Source organism: Leptinotarsa decemlineata, unplaced genomic scaffold (genome assembly GCF_025532065.1).
Source record: "Leptinotarsa decemlineata unplaced genomic scaffold, Ldec_3_MD MMD2_tig00004307_RagTag_RagTag, whole genome shotgun sequence".
NCBI lineage: Eukaryota > Metazoa > Arthropoda > Insecta > Coleoptera > Chrysomelidae > Leptinotarsa > Leptinotarsa decemlineata.
Window position 1 is genome coordinate 7,889,095 of NW_027412606.1, and position 25,336 is coordinate 7,914,430.

Below are 25,336 nucleotides of genomic sequence, written 5' to 3' on the forward strand. Positions count from 1 at the left end.
GTTCATATTGCCCAGAGAGATGATACCTATAATCAACATATAATCACGTCGGTACTTGCGACTTTTCATTGTTTCGTGTAGATATTCAGTGGAACTCACGAGAAACATAAAGTTCCCTTTCGATGTGAATGGGTTTGTTTCATGATTTTTGGTTTATAGTTCACTTGATAAAAATTCCAAATTGAAATTTCATCCCTCCAAATACCGTAGTTTTCCCGTAATTAATTATTAAAAATCGAATGTGTTAGGGTGCTGACGTCACGGCCCTATTCCCGCTTCTTGTTCGATTGACCAATAGGAACAATAGAAATAATCAACATTGCCAAATCATAAAATTTACGGAGCCTATAATTATTAATTTAATTATGGAAGTGTATATGAACCCGTTAACGTTTCAATTAATGAAAAATTGTCCACATAGAATAAAATGTAAATGAAAAATCATGTTTGGAAATAAGTTCTATATCTAAAATCAGTGCACAAAGTCGATAGATCACAAAATATTTACCTAAACTATGATTTTATGCATTATTTAATAATATACAGTCATGAAAATCAAAAAATATAGCAAACTGGATTGAAGAATCATTTCAAATATTCAATTTGATCTACAATCCTCAATCTATACAACTGTACCGCTTGGGTAATCTGTTAGATTTTCCAAAACTTGGGAGGAAGGTTGAATGAGGTCAAGTATTGACAGAATGGATTGTACTCGAACTGATCCAACAAAATCTTCAGAGGTAATACCATTAATCATATGATAGAATTGAATGATGTAAAATGTATCATACTTTCAGCAACAGTATCAACTCCAGATAATACTTTCTGTGGAGAATACTTGAAGTTGAAATAAAAAACTGTGTCATCGCGTTCAATATTTCCATCTCCCTTTCGTTAATAGTAACTTTTTAAATGATTTCTATATATATATTGGAAGAGTAGAAGGATTGTAGTTCTTTCTTTTCAATACTTTCACCCATTTTATCCTTTGGGAACCTAAACTCATTATATGAAATAACTCATCTATAAACCAGTGCGCTTTCTGTTTTCTTGTGCCTTTCCGTACAATTAAAATCAGCACAAGAATGCACCATATTAATATTCAAATATATCTCTAAAACACTTTCAAAACACTCACAAACTGAACTCGATGAAAAAACGAATTCTTCCTACGCGAGCTGTCAGCTAAGAAAAAGTTGAAACTTAATGTTGCAAAAATAAGCAGAATGGATCCGTTATGACATACATTATCAATGCCGAATAAACCAATGAATTGTGATATGGATACTCCATTTTCCTGAGGAAATGAACGATTAATTAAAATTTTCTGTAATTATTCATTCATTTCTTAAAGCCAGCAAACAAATGAATATACAAAAATAAGATCTCTCGAATCAACGAATTAAGCATGAAAATGGACAATAATATTTGCCTTGATAACTGATATAGTACAAGTTATATCTACATATGATTCTAAATAGAGTTAAACGAGCTGGTTTTCGAAAGATCATGAACCCTAATAAAATAAATCAATTATGCATTGAAGGCCCCCTCCAAAAATAGGAAATTCAACGTTACTGGTATATTAGCCATATTGTCATCCAGTCAACCAGCGATCTCGGTAGTGAATGGGACAATGTGCTCTTTCTAATGATTACGGTTTCCACAAACTTCGTATTTTTGTTAAACTAATTTCAAAATTAATGTTGAGCCTAGTTTTGTTGAGTCAATTTTGAAATGATCGATGGATTTTACTTGAAAAATTTGCATTTGGTACCGAAATGAAGAATGAAAAATTGAAACGGTAAGTGGTATATTTAGTAGGTCCCTTTTACTTATATGACAATCATTTCTGACTTTGTCTTTTATCGAAAGATGGAAAGTTTTGATTTGATTTTTATTTTATTTCGGCCAAGGAGCAGTATGGTGACTGAAAAGAGAAGCAAAAATATGTACAGTGAAATGTAGAATTACTCCAGAAATATCAATCCAAAAATAACCTGAAAAAATATTTTTTGGATTGTAAACTAATGACACGGAATGTACAGCAACATAGCCACCCACCGAGACCTACCTTTTACCAAAAAAACGTTCTTTAGTTAGATAATTGTTACAGTTGTATTTACACCGAGTTGACAACAATAACAACAAAAATGGCGTCTGTCAAATTGGATCATCAGATCTGTGATTGGATATTGAAAACCAATACACTTGGCAACTCCGCTCTAGACACGATCAATTTTATTGGTCAACAGACACGCGGCCAATTTAAATTCTTGCTTTTCGATTTATTCTTTTTTCAGCAAATATAAAGAGATTTTGGGGCCGATTAGGCTTGATAAGTATAATATACCCCTAACTCGATCAGTCTATAAGCAAACCAGTATCATTTTCCATAGTATGAAACAAGCCCATTCAACTCAAAAGTTATTGTGGTTTTTCATTGTTATCGTATCTTCAACCCGTTTGCATATCCCACGCTAGTCGTTTTCAGTCCCCTTGCATTCCGTTCGCCATTGTCTGTATGCCACCCTCACTCGCGAAAAAGGTGTCTCATGACGTTTTCCACGGTGACGTCACAGCGCCCAGAAGGCGCAAGCGTTATTTTCCACAGATTCACGGCCGCCGCGATCGACTGATGGAGCTTTGAACGGGGCGCATCAGTTCCTCCGGTGATTTTACAAGCGAAACGTGGGGGCGGCGCTTTGACGGTCATTTGATGCGTTGTGCACTGCAGTTGCATGCAAAATGTACCCGACCGTGCACGTTGTTTGAGTGCCTTGGATGTGTTGATTTGCAAGGGTTAGATAAATGATGGGGTTTCATACAGGTTTTGGGAGTTTAAACATCAAGTCTTCCCGTTAGGGAGTGGGGGATTTCATTTGCATCGAGTTATCAAACTCTATGAGTGAAAAAGCTGTTGGGAAAAGATCAAGTAATTTCAATAAGTTCTGCACCTCAATTCAAGCAACAAGTAGATCTATACATTTATCACAAAACCATTCTCTTCTATTTCACCTCTTCAATTTTCATTGCTATCAAAGAGTGTTATTGTAACCAATAGAAAGAATAACTAAATTGTTTCACTGTACTCTAAAGTATTTTTCTAATAAAAAGTAGTTTGAAACACGAAATAAGAACATATTTTCTCTACAGAACTCTCCAAATTCTGCTTCTCATTTACTGCTCATATCTCTTTGTGAACAATAGTTTTGAGTTTGGAAAAGGAAATGAGAATGGGTAACTTTCGAATAGTTATTCAATAATATGAAGACAAAGAATCACATGATCCAAGTTATGATAAATCATCAATTTTCGGAGAGAATTTTATGTATTGTACTGCATCATAAAAAATCATATTTTGGTACATCCCAACTTCTCGTATCCAATTTGGATCCTTATAAAGACTAGTTATAACAATGATAATCTTTATCTACATAGACTTGAAAATACAAGTATCGAAGGCGTCATATGAAAGTATATACATATACAGGGTGTAACTGAATACCTAAGTGTAAAACATTTAAGGAGGTGAGTCCTCATCGAAAAAAAGATATAATATTTTATATAAAAAAACTTCATTTCGATAACCTGTTTCATTCTAAACAAAAAATGTCTCTTGGATTTTTCGCCCAAAATCAACCAGTTCGCAGCAGCAAAATATTTTACGAACAACTACAGGCATACATCGTCATAAATACGAACTGGATTTGTTGTTATTTTGTAGTTAGTACCTGCATTAAACGGTTAAAGGGTAATACACGAAACTAATTTATTAATAACAAAAAACACAACATGTGGAAATCATAGTAAATGTTCAATATGTGTACCTTCAGATATCGGCGCATTGGGCCATGTATTCGCTCAAATATTCCTGGAGTCTCTCTGATTACCCTGGACGCATCGATGATGCGGTTTCTCAAGTCCTCTACATCGCGAACATGGGTACGATAAACCAAATGCTGTAAATGGCCCCAAATAGAGAAATCGAGAGGATGGAGATCCGGATATCGAGCGGGCAAATCCACTGATTTGCATATGTTTCAGTTGAATTCTGACGTGCTACTTGACTAAAATGGGCAGGAGCCCCATCATGCATGAAAAACATATCCCTTCTGACGCCCAAAGGAACTTCCTCCAGCAGTACTGGATGCACTTCTCTTGAAATTTGAACGTTTGCCTCACCATTTAAGCGAGGAGGTAGAAAATGAGGCCCAATTAAATCATCCCCAAATCACACGTTAAGAGAAAACTGTTCTTGATGGTTAGTTTCGACAATAGCGTGAGGGTTTTCATCGGCCCATATGTGGTAATTATGAAAATTAATAATCTTGTTCCGAGAAAAACTACATTCGTCTGTTGATTCTATTGGCTTCAGAAAGTCACAATTTCGTCTAATCATTTCCAGCATACAATTGCAAAATTCAAGACGGTTCGGAAAGTCTCGCGGTAACAGTTCCTGTACTCGTTGCAGATGGTAAGGGTATGAGAGTTGTTCCTTTTAAATTCGAAATACCGTCATATGATCAACATTTAGCTGGAAAGCAATCTTTCTAGTACTGGTAGTAGGTTGTTCTTCAATCAAATTAAGTACGGCTTCCTCAAGCTATGGTGTTCATACTTCTAGATGGCGACAACAATCCTGCGTTCTTTTGTCGAATGAACCATATTCTCGTAATCGTTGATGAAGTCGAGCAAATATTCTATGTGAAGGATGCTGCCGTTGATGATACATTTCAGCATATCTTCTAGAAGCTTCTAACTCATTCTCCTGCAACAGACCGTAAACGTAATGCATATCAGCCATTTCGTAATTAGTGTATGCCATTTTAATAACAAGTGAATAATTATCAAAGTAACAAATTGAGAACAGAACAACAATACACAATTAGTATTAAATCAATTTCGAAAATTCACAAACTGACTGCGTCATACCAATTTAATTGTCATTATCGCTAATAGCAACCTACTAGATGGATTAGTTCCATATTTTCGCATTTATGACGATGTATCTCTGTGGTTGTTCCTAAAATAATTTTTTACTGCGAACTGGTTTATTTTGGGCAAAGAACCCAAGAAAAATATTTTGTTCAGAATGAAACAGGCTATCGGAAATGAATGTTTAAATGGTAAACAAATAATAAGACAAAAAGTCACATTGGAAATAAATTTTAGGGCTTGCGTTTTCCACCCTTTACAACCATGGGGTAAACCAAATGAATTTCTGGCTGAGTTTCTTTTTGCTAGTACAGAACGTCAGGTCAATTTCAATATTGTAACTTTTTTAGTGCTTGTAAAAAAATTGTTATACAAATTTTATGTACCCACTTTAAGGGGCTGTATCTTAACTAGGGATGCTCCAATGAAATTTCTTTATATGAAAGATCCTATCTTTTTTTCGATAAAGAATTACCTCCTTGAACGTTTTACACTTATTTAGTTACACCCTGCATAATAAAAATATTGTCAAAGGTAACGATATCTCTCAAAGAATAAATAATTCCCAACCAACTGCATACGTATTATAAAAATGTCACATTTCAAATGCATAGTACTCAGATAGAGAATGAAGGACTTTCTAAGACACTAATGAAATGAATGAAAAACGCTTCTGTTTAATTTCCACTACTCATTTTATTTTTACGACCGGTTTCTGGTTTTACCTCATTATCAAGTTAAAAAAATATATGTTTTTTTCGTTAACCAGCTATCGCTCCCTTACGAACGACAACCCTCAGAAGTCGAAACTTGTGCGAACTAAGGATTAACGAGGTCTTACCTTTGACCGTGTGATTCCTAACAAGTATATACTAATATTTGATTTCTGAAAACGGGGTTATATGAGGAGGTTATAGGTAAATAAATGAACAACGGTGTAATTATAAAATTCAACATTCTATGTATAAAGATTGATAATATAGGAATCCATAACTTTATTTTCCCAAAAAAAGTTTATAGAATCTATTGAATATTTCTGCCAGTAAGATAAAATGAACCCTTTTGTTGAATGAAAAAACCAATAAACACTCATTATAAATTGATGTCTTGGTCAGAAGTAGTTATTGAAATACAAATAACTTATTGATGAAAAATAAAAAATAACTCGGGAACGGCACATATTGAAATAAATTATTTTTGAAAAATATTGTAACCAGTAGCTATCAAAGAAAAGATGGACGTATAGACTTGAAAAAGTTGAAAACGAAATGTAATTATTATTTTTCGTTAGTTTATTTTTCGTTGACCAATGATTTTTCTTTCAGAAAGAGCCATTTTGATACAAAAATTCAATTTTCTATATAAAATACTAGTACTATTTTGCTGTATCGCTGATGTTTCAATGTTTTGACAGAATCAGAATCAACGAACTCAGGCATGCGCAGCGTTACAGAGCAGTGCTTTCAAAAATTGTTCTAAAGCGCCATCTAGTGGCGAGTTACGGAAAAATGGATAACCTAAAAACTTTCTCGATGAAAAATTACTTATACATGTTAAGTTTCATCACGATCGGTTAGATTAGTTTCGATTTCATTTGTCTGTGAAAACTCATTCCATTAGATGAAATGTTCTCAAATCTGAATCAAGAGTGAAGGTTTGGAAAAAATGTATTTGAATATATCATGCAGAAAGATTTGCTGGTTATCTCAAATTATACTTTTTTCGTTTATGAAACCGTAAAGCTTTCGCACAATTCATTTTCACCCATATATTCCTGTGAAATTTCTAATAGTTTATTATGATAAGATTATATTTTGTGAATTTTTTATTCAGAAGGTTAAATCGATACAGTAAATTTTCACGATTTGTTTGAATGTTACATTGACATTTTCACAAACCCTTGTAATAAAATAAGATTTGATATTTTTCATTTCTGTTGAGAAACTAAGTAGTTTGAGAATTTTCAATTCAGCTATATGATTTCTCCACTTAGATCTGCAGTAATAGATACTTATCAAACGAATGAGAATTCGAAGAAACTACCAATAGTACAATAATACATTAAATTCCAGGAGCATTTTTTTCTCACAGATTTCATAATTGGATATAACTCAGGAAATTTTATATTGGGAATGTTACAGTCATGTATTTTTCACATACTGTTCATTCACTGCAATTTCATGGTGTGTAAATATTTTCCTTTCTGAAACACCCCCATAGTTTTCTCAAAATATCCAGTTAACTAAATGTGCTGGAAATAGTTGGATAAATATATTTCTGTTAGTGAATCATCGAAGATTTTATAGTCATATATAATAATACGTGACATTTCTCATCATGTATTTTCAATTCTATCGTGAAAACAAAACTGTGTGCATTTGAACAAACAATTGCTTGAATTCTTTGCAATTATTTTCGATTCAATCAGGCACATATTCATTCAATAATACCTGATTCAAGTTGTAATAACCAGATTTTGTGCAATTACCATTCAGTCTGGGTCACAAGATCCTGTTTTTTGAACTTCTGTCCAAGGGCACGGAAAATTATGATCCAGGGCTCATTCGATTCGTTATGACCTCTAGCAACTTTTTGAAAAATTTGAAGAGGGGCTCGAAAACATTCAAAGGTTATAAACAATTTAGTAAAAAAAAGAAGGAGTTTGGTTTTTTGCAAGTATCTCGAAAAACATTGAAAATATCGAAAATTTTAAAAGAGAGCCCTATAGAGGGTGAAATTTACTAAGAAAAAGTTTCACGTCTCGGAACTCTATCACGAATATTTATAATTTTAATTTAGAGTCAAAAATAGTGGTAAAAGCGCTGTTTTCGAATTGTAGAATACCAAACTTACTTCTTATTTCTCTTCTTGCTCTAGTACTTCTGTGAATCTAATGGACGATCAGATGGCAAATCAGATGAGTATTCTGAGATACTTATGCTCATTTCTATTGACACCTATGATGAAAATTATTCACACTAGATTATTTATATGGAAAATGTGCATCAATAGAATGAAAAATAAGGGAAATTTGAAGTTGTATAACTTCCTTATAACTCATTGTATAAACACTCCAGATAATAGATAAATGAATTGAATGTATTTTCAAATGAGGAAATCAGAGATGCAGAAATAACCAAAAAAATAAATAGTGATTATGTTTTAATCATTTGAATTACAATTCTCAAAAAAAAACTTCAATTGATTGATTTCAAACTTACCAGATCCTTTTCCGCAGCACTTTTCAATAATTTCAATTATGAGTATCAACGTATGTGATGAGAAGGACTTGTAGTTTCGATTTGATGTGATCGTTGAATTTCTGCACATCTACTATAAGGTGAGTCTGTCAGATCAGTTATATCGTTACCGTATCATCATTTATAGTGAAATTTCAAATTTTATCGATAAATTATGAAACTTTGAAATTAAAAGTATGTGCCTAAAATTGTTTGCATGCTATCTTCAAATTGGAAAACAAATTGTTGAAAGCGAGTCTTTCAGTAGTTCCAATACGATTTTTTGATTGCACAAGTTACAGTCAAAGGTCTGTTTCTAAACTTCAGGGAGGTATAGATTTCTACTAATAACACTGTTTTGAATAACATCAAATATCTTGGGATTTTTATAGTCAGTGAGGAAAACCCTGCCTAACTGTTCAGTATACTATTGTCACTGAACTAAATATAAAAATGTTAATCATCGAATCTAAAAACGAGGTATATACTACCCCAATTTCAGCTCATTTTCAAAGGGAAACAAAATCAAATAAAAATTATTAGAAGAGTTTTAATTTGAATTCCTCACTGTATACAAGAAAAATAATCACTGAGAAGGAGTTGAATGCGTTATCAAATGATAGGTGAGCTAGAAAAATACCCGCATAATCTACATTTGGATTTCTAGTCAAGAGTAGGTTAGAATATATTGGTGCTGAGCTGTTTTTTCGGGTTTCGCTCCATGTTTTGTGTTTTTGATCCCCACACGGAGTATTTCCACAACGTTTCGGCAAAGTCCCATTCGCCATCTTCTGGTAATGTCTAAAGGTTGAAACTAGTTCTCTAGTAGTAGTGAGTTTAGGAAAATTAATTTCACCACGTTTCGGCAAAATTTCGTTTGCCATTCTTCTGGTGATGTCTGAAGTTTAGAACTAGTTCTAATCACCCTAGAGACAAAATAAATCCTCAACATTTGAGGGAAAGCCCAACTCGACAACAACCCCACAAACGTTGATTGAACAATGAGAAACTATGTGCTGCAATCGATCAGAATAAAATTTATTGTCTTCAACTAGAAAAATATCTTGGTAACTGCAAAAGTCAGAAAAATTTAAATTACAAATATACGACATAACTACAACACTTGAGAGTCGTGACCTATGCATTCTAGTTGAAATTATAAAGAAGTATGAGTCAGTTCCAAGATGGGGTCTACCTGATCGGCAAGTATATCAAGTATTAGGTTAGGTCCAAAGTTAGTGGGTCTATTCGACTCTCCACCGCAAGCCGCAAGGGTTTATTGTGGCTCATACCTATTCACACTCGACCAAATAAACCCAGCCTCTCAACGAAGCTGATAAGTTTGTATGGTGAGTGGTCTTTCAGTCAGAGTACGGCTCTGCTGAACTCTAAAAACCTGATTCGATCCCCAACGGGACAGGCACAAAGTATATGCTCTGCCGTTCCATCATTTTCCAAACAGGTGCAACACACACTGTCTTTCAACAGTCCGAGTCTCTGCATATGATGATTCATTTGAATCACTGGCACTGTCATTTCAGTGACCAGTGAGAAGGCCTGTTAGACATAGTTGTTCATCCCTGCTGTAGTCCAACAACTGTTTGATATCAAGCTTCGAAGGGTGAATAAACGGCTTGGAGTGAGCCAATCCTGGAAGATTCTGCCGAAAGTCCATCCAGGTGTTTGATATCTGTTTAGCAAAACCTAAAGCAATGCCAATGACAGATTCTGGTACGATGAAGCTGCTTGCAGCACCCTCCTTTGCAATGGACTCAACATCCCCATTGCCTTTCAGGCCAGTATGGCCAGAACTCCAGACCAGAGACAATCTGTTGAGTCTTCCTATCGAGGAGAGTCGTTTTTGGCAATTTGCTACTAATTCAGATGTTGCCTGGAAGGAGCCAAGAGCTTTCAACGCCACTTGACTGTGCGAGAATATTTTTATTGACTTGCGTATGGGGTTGGATTTTTCCAATCTCTCCGCACAATTTCAATAACGTGAATTTGCGATGGGTTCCTAGACAGGTATATAGATATCTCTGTTCTGGATCTGCGACTGAAAATACCTGCACCAGAACCTTGAAGGTATTTTGATCCTTCTGTGAACCGACAACTATCTGCTGTCGAGTATAGTCAAGGTTTATCGGTTTCAGTGAGATCTAGAGAACACCTGCTCTCACTGAAGATTAGAAAATATACCCTTCTCAAAATAATAAATGGAAATTGAATTATTCAAAGAAATATGTACATCAGTTATAGATTTCTCTATTGTACACAAATGACAAGAAAGAGTGTATCTGAAATAATTTGTCATAGATACTGAAAAAAAAATCCAATTTGTGTACCAAAGATTAATCAATGGCAACTAAAGAAAATATTATTTATGGAAAATTGCAATTTGTAACTGAAAGATATGAGAGATACGAATCAATTTTACTGATATGTTGAATTAAAACTTATCCTCATTAGTTTTTATAATTTGAAAGGTAATTCAATTGAAATTGTAGGATTTTTGAATATTTGACACCGTGTGGCTGATCACAATGACAGTTCTATAATCTTCATCAGCTGCATGACGACGATGATGAAGTGGTTGTTTCAGATGGTCAATTTTTTTCCTATTTGTATATGAATGATTGCCTGATGTGATTGGGCTGTATGTTTTCTCAACAAGTTTACTGGCATCTGTTAACTTTTTCTAAATTTCTTTATTTTGAATAAAAAGTATGGAAGGATATTGATAAAAGTAGGATGCCCAGTGAGAAACATTCGTGAACTCCCGTTACATTAAAATCATAACTTTTGAAGGAACTTAATTGAAAACAAATTATTGCAGAGTTCAAACTGAAAATGGTCAATGACTGCTATTTCCGCTAACCAAAGGATTTGTTAAGAAGCACTCGTTATAGATACGTAATCTAATTTTCTTTTGATCCTTCAACTAGTGTGCATTGAGACGGAAAAAATTATGAATCAATTACCTCCTCTTCATTACTGATATGTTGTATCACAGGTCTAGAGTGGAACTAATTAAAATTTTACTTAGAACCTCTATATGATGTGGTAATTGCTATATTCTAAACATTGAAAGATATGGAGACGATTGAATGGGAAAAAAGGTTACTATCGTAGGAAACAGTACAATAGTCAAAGGCAATTTACAGGTACTTTCGCCCTTCTTGGGTTATACAGGAAACACTCAAAATGTTGTTTCTGGATTGTTACCAATAGAATTATTATTTTAAAGTATTTAAAAAAATTGAATGGAACAGTTTTATTGTATTCAAAATGCACTATAACGATGTATATTACTGGAGTTTTTTTACAACACCAAATCGTTATTCCAACACCTCGACACGTGTTTCGATCACCAAGTGATCATCTTCAAGAGGAAGATCAAACTAATCATACTTATTCTCTGTCACATATCCAATATTGAAGCAGCTAAGTTTCGTACACCTTCTGTTTCAAATAGCCCCATGAAAAAAGTCCAATGGTGTAAAATCTGGTGAGCGGGCTGGCCAATCCAACGACCGGGAACAGTTATATCCAAATAGTTTCTTACTTGTCTGAAATGATATGGTGGTGCTCCATCTTGCTGGAATACAATATCCATATCGAATTCATTAGGATTCGCTCTAACGATTTCAGTGATGGGAGGGTCAACAGTAGTTTCCAGCATATTCAAATACAGTTCCCCTGTTGAATTTTGATCAATAAATAGAGGTGCTATAATATGGTTTCCCAATATTCCTGCCCAAACATAAATTTTTTCTGGATATTGGCAAAACCGAAAAATAAATGATAATATTCTAACTGAACAATGATGTGCATTGTCGTACTTACATTTTTTGTTGTTTTTATGAACAAAAACTAACTTGACAAACCTTATCGGGTTGTTGGAATTGCCATATGGCAGATAAAAAAGAATATTTCTAGGCATATCGAAATTAACGTGTTCGTCTTCAGGAAATTATCAAATGTTCCGCCATTTTGTAGTAGGTGAAGATATTGAATTCATATTCTAGGGTTGTGGAGAATTCGTCAATAGCTTCAAAATCATGTGTCACAAGACAATGATGTGTCATCAGTCAATTTTACTTCAAAATAAAATATTCATGCATTAATTTCAATATCCCAAATTTCAATTTTTTTTCTTTGACCCGTTCAAAAACGAAAAAGGGAAGGACATCAAAGAAATGCACTGTATAAAATTAATTTCGCAATTGCCTTATCTACTAGTCTCAAATTAATTTTACAATGTGTCCTTATGTAATAGTTAGGTAAATCTAATGAAACGATCCAAAAATGATCGTTTTGGTTGCGTTAAAAAGTAACATTTTGAACCATCAAAAACCGCATGGGAATTAAAGTCTTCCGCTATCCCGCGCTCCGTTTGTGAAGGGCCTGTCTCCACCAGGATCCTCAAATCCTCGTCCTGGATTTTTTCAATGCAAAATTATTATTTTATTTTCAACTTCAACTGTACTAAGTGCTAATATTGATTTCAATAGGTATGTGATTTTATCCGTCTGCTCAGGAATGCATACTAGATGCAAAGGGGTGGTGATATGTTGATTCAATTCAAATAAATGTTAGTTTTATGTTTGGTATTCCCAAAAAGGTAAATTAACATCGAACATCATTTTACTGACATGTTCAACTGACGCTGAAAATTATAAAAGGTAGTATGATATAAGTGTAAATGAAATGATTATTCCTGACCCATTCTGTTAGAACCGTAGGAGTGCTGAATGTGTTTAGATAGAACTATTAGTCATATGGGATAAGGCTGGCAATTTAATGTAATTGCATTGTCTAGAACACGCAGGAATTTAGCTAAATATATCGTTTCACATCGTTTCCTACTTATAATACATGAAAACGAGTATGCATGATAACTATCGGTTTGAAAAGAGGATGAAGAATGGTGTCGAAATAGGTTTCTCCATCAACCAGCTGTCATTTCTATACGAACAACAACCCTCAAAAGTTGAAACTTGTGGAAGTTTGAGTCTTCCACCATACAATTTTCAGCTCGAAATAATGATGTGAACATAATGTTAATATTCGATATAGAAATTTACTTTTTGGGGATCTCTGGTATCTGAAGAGTAGGGAGAGTGAGTGTAGATTCACAGCACTCAGGCCAAATGTGACCCATTGTGCATACTCCCTATGAGTTGTCTTCCTAGGTCATCGTCAATGCTGTTCTTTCCAGAAAGGTGGACAGGTCACTAAGAGACTTCTCCTTTATATTGAGGCCAAGACTCGCCGAACACACACTCTCTTTGGCAACCTTGAAGTTTCTCACACTGAATTGCCTGAATACATAATATGAGTATATCCAATATTGAAGCAGGTTCAGTTTCGTACATCTTTTGCTTCAAATAACCCTATGATAAAAGTCCAAAAGTGTCAAATCTGGCGAGCGGGCTGGCCATTCTGTAGGACCTCGACGGCCAATCCAAATAGTTTCGTACTCGTCTGGAGTAATGTGGTTGTGCTCCATTTTGTTGGAATACAATATCCACAGTAGTTTCCAGCATATTCAAATATAGTTCCCCCGTTGAATTTTGATCAATAAATAGAGGTCCTACAATTTGGTTTCCTAATAATCCTGCCCAAACGTTAATTTTTTCTAGGTATTGGGTATGTGTTTCCCGGAAAATGTGAGGTTTGGTGTCACTTCAATAACGGCAATTTTGTCTGTGAACATTGCCGTTTGAAAAAAAAAGTACATTCGTCACTAAAACATATATTGTGGAGATAGGTAGGATGCCTTGCAATGGTTTTCATCAATATTTCGCAGAATTCTGTTCTTCGATCAGGGTAATCTTCAGTTAATTGGTGTACCATTTTAATTTTGTATGGATGGTACCTATTCCCCTTCAGAAGTCTCCACACAGTAGAAGGAGACACTTCACAAAAATTCGCGACGAAATAAGTAGACTGCTCAGGATTTACTACCATCTCACTAATTTGCACTTGCTGTTCTTCCGGAATGGACGGATGACCTGGGGACTTTTTGTTATGTACACTACCGGTAGTTGTGAATTTGGATACAAATTCTCTCAAATATTTTCTACAGATAGAACGATTAGAAAAACGTTCATTAAAAATCCTTTTGGTCTCGTGAAAGTTATGCGTCGCACCGTAAATGAAAATCGCTTCAATTTTTTTTCCAATGGACGAGAATTGACCATTTTGAACATTGTTGACGTGGTACTTTTCTAAGTGAGTTTTTATAAACAAAAAATAACTAAACAAACCTTATCGGGTTGTTGGAATTGATATATGGCAAATAAAAAGGAATATTTTTAGAAATATCGATATTTATGTGTTTGTCTTCATTTTGTAGTATGTGAAGATATTGACTTCATATTCTAGGGTTATGAAGTATTTGTCAGAAACTTCAAAATGATGTGTCACAAGACACCCCTTTCCATTAAATTTTTTTTCTTAGATGGCGCCCAGTCGCCATCTTGGAAGTTTCAGTTGTCAATTTCACGTCAAAATAAAGCATTCATGCGGTAATTTCATTATCTCAAATTTCAATTTCTCAAGTTAACCCGTTCAAAAAATAAAAGGGGGGGAACATAAACCAATTTACAATGCGATGTTTCGTTCATTATATTCCATCAGCAATTTCATTTTTTCAGATACGGACCTTCAGTTTTTTTCATAGATTTTTGTAGTCACTGTAATAACAAAATCATATACGATAATGTTGATGTCAGACGTCACGTCAGTTTGATTTCTCACTTCAGTATTTGTAATATTTTGTAATAGGTAGTGCTGGAGTTAGAGATGTGAGCATTTCCTGTAATTGGGTAAGTCCTGTTGGAAAAGAAATGCATTTCAGATAAATGATTGGTTGTTACTGTCCTCTGAACGTTCATGAATCACCGAATTAAAGTTAACCTTGGATGATGAATCGTGACTCACTCCCTGAGGACGAGGCAAAAAATATTGAATCAAAAAACGTAAACAAAATCGAAGTATTCTTGAACGAAAATTTGCATTTTTTGAGTGATGTGCAATTGACCCAAAACAAATCCCACTCAGATCCAGTTCACACTTTCGCTTGATGGCACCGGTCCAATTTTCGTGAATTTTTTAATAGAATTAAATTTCAGCATTTGTTTACCAACCTGTTCTGTTCTTATTCCTCGGTCTACTAGGCACGAGTGCATCAGTGCAAATTGTGAATTATTTTTGAAATGTTATTGTGATAGTGAATCAGCTTTTCAAGTGACATTTAGCACACCTAGAAATGTAGGATGATAATTATGAGATTTAATACATACTAGTGGATTTTTCCGCGCTTGATAATACTTCACTTTGAGGTAAACAGGTGAGTGGAATTAGCGATGAAATTACATTTTCTCCTCGAATACAACTGTAATGAATATAAAAGATCTTTTACTTAGAAGACTTTGGAAACAATAATTATTTTGGGAGTGAGTTTCACAATAATGCCACTTCATGTAAAATTAATATCACTAGTAAACAAAACTCAGGTACTCAGTCAATCTAAGTACCTCTGTTATTACCTATGGTGGTGTTATATAAGGATTAATGTAATCAATCATTGTTAGTTCAATATATAGGTTTGAAAATGTCCTTATAGGACGAAACTGCAGTAACGTTAGTTAAAAATAAAAGTGATAAAAATCAGTATTGGGTATTGAGTGTAAATAAAGATTTCAAGAACCGTATTTTCAAAGTCACCGTATTAATAGCACCATAGTATAATTTCATGAAGCTAAAATTAATCAGGTTCTCATATAAATATATGCCCACTGAAGTTTTGAACATAGATATTTTTCGAGACACTATATCAGTATAATGAATATCTATCATACGGTTACAAATATGTGAAAAAAAACTAGATACTCAAAACACCAATACCCTTTGGATGTTCCGTAAAAATAGTAACACAATTTTCAAAGTATCACTCAATGATAATAATCCAAAGTCATATTAATATTCAAAAGAAAGTTGGATCCAATGGACTCAAACATTTATCCACAAAGGATGAAAATCACTTAATCGTTGTTAAACGCGGTCCTTTCCTGGATATCTTCAATCTTGAAAACAGGAAAAAGTCGTAGGGGGCTATATTTGGTGAAAACAGTGCTGTATTTTTCCAAAAAATTACGATTAAGCATTAACGAGTGAGTATTATAATAATGCAAAAGCGATTGTTTTTTCGCAATAACAGACGTTTTCTTCGGATTGCTTCTCGCAAGCAGCGCATAAATTCAAGATATTACTCCTTATTGACCATACGACCATGTGGAAACAACTTTTGATGCACTACAAAGGATACCCTCATGATATCCTTTGATGTGAGTAACTTGTTCACCTCTGTTCCCAAATTTAAAACCCTACCTTTAGTTTCCAACTTGCTTTCAGAACACGTAACATTTGAATCGACAACAGATATATTAACTTCACTAAAATTTTGCATTTCCCAAGATTTTTTCATTTTCACCAATAAATTTTACAATCAACCTGAAGGTCTGGCAATGGGTAATCCCCTTTCACCTCTCCTAGCCGACATTTTTATGGGACATTTTGAAAACTCATTCATCATCGATAAAATTGATAAGATTCTCAGCTGATACCGATATGTGGATGATTGCCTGGGTTTCATAGATGGCAACTCCAATGTTGCATATGATATTCTTGAATCCCTAAATAAGTTACATCCAAAAATCAAATTCACTTTTGAAATTGAAAAAGCTAATAAATCAAACTTTCAAAATGTTACTATAACAGAAATTAACAACAAATTACATTTTTATATTTACAGCAAATCTACCCAGACTGATCATGTCATACCCTTCAAACGTTCCAATTTTTTTTAAAGTAGACAGTTTCCGTCATATTGAAGTGATGAAAGGAAAAAGTAAGTTTCACAAAAAACGGAAAATGTATAAAAACTCAAACAATTCAAATCAATTCTATGTTTTTATAGCTCCTCCGCACTAGATTAAGAGCAATTATAATAATAGGGGAGCCCAAGCGGGGATTTCGGGATTTACTAAAGCGCGGCAGATTATTATACAGAGGGATACCTTGTATCCGGTTAAGTACCTCCACCAAATATGAGCCTCATATATAATGCCGCCTGTGAGGGATAAAGGTTCAGATTAGTAAAAGAAATTGATCACCAGAAATTCTCGAGCGCGTCAGATTGAGGTAGGGTGAGTTAATTACCTGTTGAAAAGTGTATATTCCAGTAATCTGACAATTTGAGAGTGATATAAAGAAAGGGGAGGGCATCAAAGTTGTGAAGAAATAACGTTTATTTCGACATTCTCGAGCGTAGCTAATTTATTTTTCATTTTGAAGGAAGTAATTCAAGGATAACGAAAAATATATAATCTGACGAATACTGGAAGCCGAAATAACAAAAATTCGTCAATAAAGTTTAATGCGTGCAGCTGTGTGATACCTATATTTTCCTCTCCGAGTTTCTATTCCTCTATTCTCTATCAACTTTTTCTCTATCTATATTACTCTCTCACTCTGTCCCCACTCTGAATTCTGTTGCCATGACGCCATCACAGAGACTCGTTCATGATGAAGATGAAGATGATGATTGATTAATCAATTAATTAATGGATGCAGCCATTACTACGTGGTAGAAAATGATAATGAAGAAAAGAGAAATTAAACTTTCTGTTTTTCACCACTTTTATTTGTGACTAACGTTACTGCAGTTTCGTCCTATAAGGAAATACAATATATAAGTTTGAAAATGTCCTTATAGGACGAAATTGCAGTAACGTTAGTTACAAATAAAAGTGGTAAAAAATAGAAAGTTTCATTTCTCTTTTCTTCATTGATTAATCAATTGATTATGAAAAATTGAATTTTTTTGAGCATTTTTTTTCAATTATTTTCTTATAAATACAAGTATCCTTCTTAAAAAACATATACCTGTTTATTTGCATGCTATTTCATGAGTTTTTTAATTAATTAAATTCAATGCATTGAAAATATTTTTTTAATATTGTTTTTGTCAGATTAAGCGAATCTCTCTAGATAATCGTCAGATTATGAGACACCACGTCTAAAACATAAAGATGAACCATATATATCTTAATCTGACCCGTTTGAGTATTTCAAAATGGCGAATTTTTTTGCACATTATAATAATGGCCGCGAGTTTGCGTCAGATCAAAAGCGTCAGATTATTGAATGCGAGCTTTTTTTTGTTGCACTTAACACCCCCTTAGAAAATCTGACGCTCTCGATTTAATTTTTTTTCTTTTCCCTTTTAACCCTTACGTAAAACCACCCACATCATGCAAACGATCAGATTAACATACCAACATTATTAAAAATACGTAGGACATTGATGCTATCAATATCTGACGCGCTCGAGTATGTCCATGCAACAGTATTTTTCTACATATTCAAAAATCTATAGCCGCTTCCCACACCGATGAAAAGGTATATATTATATTACATTTTTTCCTTCTTATCATCTAAGCTTTGCAATCTAATATGTCTCAATGACGTGGGCCCTCCTGCTACAAAGTAAGATTTCAACAATTACATTGTAAATCTCGAGGCAAACGTTTTTGGAACCTTTCATCAATTGAAAAGCACTGGGTCAGCAAGATTCCCAACAAAATGCAGTTGAATAATCATGAAGCAAAGAATGGTCATGGGATAGTAAATTTATTTTCAAAATTTTTCGAAAGCGTTCTTGTTGACGAACAAACTACATTTTCTGTGAACCAATTTACTGAAACGGATAATAATTCTAATTTACCACAAACTTTTTATATTGCTTAAAACAACGATAAAAATAAAATAAATACAACAATAAAAATTAATTGGCGCTCCGGGGCGACTTCATTGATTCCAGTGGCGCATTTGCTTTTTCAGCTGCAGGAAAACCCGGAAAAACCTGCAGCACCACATCATCTGAAGATCTTGATCTAACAAACTATTTTAAGCAAAAAGCAAGTCGAACAAGGTCTATTAGAATTAGATGTTAATAAAGGCTCGGGACCTGATCGAAAACCTGCAATACTTCATGTACACCCCTAACAATTTTTTTCAATATTACTTTCCGTTGTGGATATTTTTCTGTCAGTTGGAAAGTAGCAAACGTAATACCCATTTTTAAAAACGGACGGAAAGATAATGTAGAAATTGATCGTGCTATAAGCAAAATATCAACGATACCAAAACTTTCAGAACTCTTTATTTATGAATGTATAATCCACTCAGTTGAAAACATAATTATACCTGAGCAACATGTTTTTTTTTTAATTGCTTTCTTGAATCGAATCTGTTCTGTTACTCTGAATTTTCATATGATAATCTGAATGGGAAAATTCAAATCGACATTTTTTATATAGATTTCAGCAAGACTTTTCACAAAATTAAACTGACAAATACCAATACTTTTTTTTTATTATCAAAATGGGAAATGCACTTGTCAGGTTGTTAGAATTGATAAGTTGGGTGACCAACCAAAAATTATTGCCAATTTTTTCTATTTGGAAAATCCAGAAACACATACTGGACTCTGCTTCAGAAGATCATCTGCAGCCATCTTCGCTGATGGAGGGGGTGACCTAATGGCATTAAAGCGCCATGGTGGCTGGAAAAGTCAGACCGTAGCTGAAAGTTATGTTGATAATTCTATGGCATCCATGAGAAACACATCAAAAATGTACTCATGAATAGTTTTGAAAACATTTGTATTCCCACTATTTCAAATTCTCAACAAAAAGGAATAAGACCGTCTTCCTTTCACATCGACGGCGGAATATCATTGAATAATTGTAATAATGTAACTATAAATGTACATAATTATAACAAAAATGATCCCTCATAAAGTAATTTGTCGGAAATATTGTCACCAATTTTCAAATCATTCAATTGTATTCTGACTGACTGACTGAATGAGTTTATTATCGAAAGCCATGATCTCAAACAAATATATTATACCATTTTTTTCTACGGCCAGTCGTACAAAAAGTATAGTACGCACTACGAGGATAAGGCCAATTACGTCTACTCACGAATTATCGCACTCGGCTGACGCCTCGTGCTTACAATTTTTCGCTCGTGGGTATTAGGCTTCTCATCCTACTTGGTACGTAATAAACCATTACCCTTCAAGAGAACAAACTGTTCGCATAACTCTTCTTCCCTCTCAAGGCCAATGATCAGCCAAAAAGGGAGGGGAGCTGGTCTCCAAACCTGAATGAAATTAGGATGACTCGTCATAACTCTTCTCTATGTCGATGCGTTAAATTGAATAATATTCGATATTTTCAATACTTCGTTACTCACGGCCAAAAAAATATTGAAAACTCATTTTTATTAGTTATAATTCATTTATATACTAGCGGACCCGGTGAACGTCGTTCCGCCTAATAGTCAAACAATGAGCAAATTTGGGATTTCAAAATTGATAGGTAAAAAATTATTAATATTGAAAGGATTATATTTTTTAGGAGTGATTAATTTTTGGGAAAGAAAGTTTTTGGCTTTTTACTAGTCCATCTTGATACAAAAAAAGAAGGATGAGGGAGTCTTCCAAAGAAAGGAAGGAAGTAACTCTATACATGGATGTGTAGATCATGCAAATAAGTAACTTTCAGACACAAACTGAAAGAAAGTCCTCCTGAAACAGCTACTTTCATATAAATATTGAATTATACGAAAGAAAAAATTCTTTCCAAACAAATACTTCCATATGAACACTGAATTATACAGAAGATACTTTCCTCTACTCAGTTTGTATTTCAAGCATTCGTTGTGTAATAAAAATCAGATATCATTCACATGAGTTCTAATATAATTGAATGGTAATAAATTGTACTCACATAGAACACTGTCACCCTCACTGGCATACACCGATGTTTCGCCTTAAGACACTTGCCCTAAGGCTCTTCAGTACCAAATTGGATAACATTATAGAAAATACACACACTTCATTCATGAATTACAATTTTTTAATGTCACGGAATAAGCTTGATCTGCTTATGTCATCGATGACATCGTAATGACATTCATTCACCTATTTGATTCAATCCCAGCCAAGAGAAATCTTATTTGAATTGAAGGGGTTAAATTTTTTGGGAGTGGTTAATTTTTGGGAAAGAAAGTTTTTGGCTTTCTACCACTCCATCTTGATACAAAAAAAAAAGAAGGATGAGGGAGTCTTCCGAAGGAAGGAAGGAAGTAACTCTATACATGGACGTGTAGATCATGCAAAGAAGTAACTTCCAGACACAAACTGAAAGAAAGTCCTCCTGAAACAGCTACTTTCATATATATCAAGATGGAGTAGTAGAAAGCCAAAAACTTTCCCAAAAATTATTAAGTATTGAGTTATCAATTTTTGTTATCATTATTATTATTATAACAGCTTCATTGATGAAATATTATTTTTCAACGCTTATAATCCTATTCCAGAAGAAAAACAGAAAAATCATAAAAATCGGTTTAGACGTTCTCTAATTCTGTCATTATTATTATCATCATATCATATTTCAATAATCATTATCCAATTCCCGAAGAAAACAAATCCAAAAACACAAAAATCAAACGAGTTGGTCCAGCTATTCTAGAGTTCATTTATTATTATTATCATTATTATTTTCATTGATGAAATATTATATTTCAATACTTATTATTCTATATCATCCTATTCCCAATGAAGACAAACCAAATAAAAAAAAATTCATAAAAATTGATTCGGCTGTTCTTGAGTTATTTTATTATTATTATTATTATTTTATTGATAAAATATCATTTTTCAATACTTATTATTTTATTCCCGACGAAGACAAATCTAAAAAGACAAAAATCATAAAAAATTGGGCCAGCCGTTCTCGAGTTCTTTTGTTTTTTTTTCACATTTACTCACCTTTTAAACCTTCCCTGAACTTCCACAAATAATTCAAAACCAAAATTAGCCAAATCGGTCCAGCCGTTCTCGAGTTTTAGTGGGACCCACGAACAGCAATAAATTTTTTATAATACTAACGCGGCGCTCTTCACGGGCAATTCATTGTGCTTCTTCAGTCATTTAATTCGCAATGTTTCGTATCCTTCTTGCATTACGGCTTTGTCGGGAAAGTTTCGATCGTCTTGGTCGCGGCATTGTTAATGATGATTCGAAGTCATTTTTATAATTGTCAAATTTTTTACCATACTTAACCATTGACAAAATTACGTTTAGCTGTCATTTACCTTTTTTTGTTATTCCATGTCAGATGCGTTTTTGCTATATCACGTTTTATAGTGATTTCTTGGTGACTTCACGGAAACGCGGTCGAACGGGATGAAAAGTATCCTATGTCCCTCTCCTTGTTCTAAGCTACCTCTCCACCAATTTTCAGCCAAATCGGTTCATCCGTTCTTGAGTTATAAATAGTGTAACCAACACCATTTTCTTTTATAAATATATAGATTTAGTCAATAACCATTAATCAGTTTTTTTGTTATTGTATTCAATTCCAATTATTTCTTTATTTCAGACACTATGTACATGTGTATTATAGGTTACTTCTAATTTAATATTGATTATATTATGTGGATACTGTAGTGGATTTTTTGTTTGTATACCGAATATATAAATACATAAAAAATACGTTTTTAAACTGTTCATACTTCATGGAAATACAAAACATACGAGTAAGTTTGTTACTGTATACTTTTGAAATAATTCACCAAATTAGTTATCCAATGGGAAATGTTGCTCAATTCGGGTTTTATTACAGCAAATGCAAGTTTGAACGAAATAAAATTGAGTTTAATTCATGAGTTTTACAAATTCACTTCGAAAAGTATTCAAATTGATGTTTCAAATGTTGGGTTTTTATTTTTTATAGGGATTTGTTTCTAATTCACATATTGGCAACAGCGCCTATATCAAGTTGAAATAATTTATACGTATCTAGATATTCTACTTTAAAGAAGGAAAATTATCTTTATAAATCAACAATTAAGGCAAAATATAAATTATAGTTAGATACCACCTCCACAATCCACATAAACAACAGTTATTTTGTTATTTATGTATATAGAGGAAGATAGGTTAGGTGCACAAAATGGCATATATCACAGAATGTTTCGGAACTCGGAACATAAGTAAACAGAACAGCACGCCTCTGAAATTTATCGTCTTTGTTCGCCTCATACAGGTAACAGATTCAATGAATCTGTTACCTGTGAACATAAGTAAACAGAACATGCGTCATGTGAACATAAGTAAACAGAACAGCACGCCTCTGAAATATGTCATCTTTGTTTGTCTCATACAGGTAACAGATTCATTGTCCTTTATTACCTACAACCGATGTTGCCAAATGGTGAAATAGGAACGAATCCCTTTGAATGTTGAATGCATTATTTCATTCCTCTTCTTCAAGTATTTCAATAATTTTTTAAAGAAAAAGGTTGAAATGATAAATTTAAAATGCGTTGTTTTAGAGCTTTTTTAAGAAAACTATTTGATTTTCGTCAGGAGGAACATTCACCATTGTAGAAATTGATGTCATGAAAGGATGTAGCAAGATACTTTGTAGGGATATATTTCATTGAATGGAGCCGGTTCGACGTGGGTGCTTTGTTCACCCACTCGAATTGACTACCGTATTGGTCGGTGTTTCAAGCCCTACTCTGAACGACCAATTTTTACTTACTATCGTCCAACCAGTGATAGGAATCACACGTTAAAAGGTAAGACCTCTTTAATTCTTAGCTCGCAAAAGTTTCGACTTCTGAGGGTTGTCGTTCGTAGGGGTGCCATAGGTGGTTAACTGAACAGAACAGACAGAATGGATGATTGAAACCCTTTTCATCAACTGAGAAATATCATAAATTCAAATTGATGGCGCCATACTCCTGACGTCTGAAAAATTAAAATGGATTCGGAAAAACCAGCAGATTCGTTTTTGACTACCATTAATTTCATGGAACTAATTTCGTTCAACCCCTCTTAAAATATGCCATTTATCACTCGCTCCTTCGTAACTTTTTCCATTAGCGAACTCAATCCGGGTGGATTCCAGTTCAGCCGTTCAATGAAATAGTTCGTTCAATCAAACATGATAAATTTCATTTAGTCTTTGTTCGGCGACCGTTTTGTGCATCCATTATGAGACACGATAATGTTGTCATTCCTTTCATGGGGATTTAGATTACCATGCTTTTGTTACAACATACAAAGTGTGGAAACATATAAAGGAATATTGGCTTTCTACTTCTTCTTCTATACAGCGTGACTCACGGTCGATGGAAGGTTACGTTAGAAAACGCAAAACATGATTTTTCTGAAAATTTCACCTCTCACATTTCCTTACCTGTTCTATCGATCTAAAATATTTTCAGCATTGCGGCGCCACTTCTATCAAAATAGCAATTGTATTTTTTTAAATGGAACACCCCGTATATTAATACATTTTTGGAATTGCTCTAGTATTTCAGTACTTTTTTGTTGATAATGTCATATACTTATCTCTATCTGTTTTCGAGATAAAAAATAAATTGTGCTAAATATGGTCCAAAACATAGCCTTAATTGCAATTAAGTACATCAGTACTCTCAATTCGTGAAAAGTTGATAGTTTGGAAAAATTCGAAATATTCAAATAACACCAAGAAATCGACTCCATATCATACAGGGCGTGCTAAAATAACTATTATTTCCATTGTGCATAAAAGTAGTCAAAAGTTCATTTTTTCAAATGAAACCCCCTGTATTTTACTCGGTAAATTGAAAGAAAAATGCTTCGAGATGATATATCATGTCCCTATACCTAAATCATCAAGTTTTCTTAATAAAGCCGTTTTTATGGAAAAATAGTTATTCACGTTTTACCTACAAGTGTTGAAAGTGGCATTTTATTTTGTGAGTGGGGATTATTGCAAAACGAGCGTCAGCAAGTAGAGCAACCTCACGAGCAGAATAAAATCACTTTCAACAAATGTATCATGCAAATTCTTTTGTATAACGTTACTGCTGATAATAACAAAAATTATAGGGTCCATGGGATTTGAACACACGATCTTTGGATTACAACGCATGTTACAACTACATACGCCAACTCACGTTATTTTAAGGAGGATTATTGGTTAGTCATGAAGGACTTTCTACAATTGGAC

General features: G+C 33.8%; 1 protein-coding gene across 5 annotated transcripts in view; it reads left to right on the plus strand.

Moving 5' to 3' along the window:
- The first annotated feature begins 2,097 nt into the window (after positions 1-2,097).
- The window catches only part of DopEcR (G-protein coupled receptor DopEcR), a 133,270-nt gene continuing 110,031 nt past the window's right edge, over positions 2,098-25,336 (plus strand). For 2 of the 5 annotated variants that reach the window (XM_074178901.1, XM_074178907.1), the window contains exons 1-2: positions 2,098-2,938; positions 8,180-8,281. The gene's annotated coding sequence lies outside the window, so the exon portion shown is untranslated. Of the gene's footprint in view, positions 2,939-8,165; positions 8,282-15,349; positions 15,538-25,336 lie in introns of those variants that run through there. The other 3 variants (XM_074178902.1, XM_074178903.1, XM_074178905.1) reach the window with 3 other exon arrangements.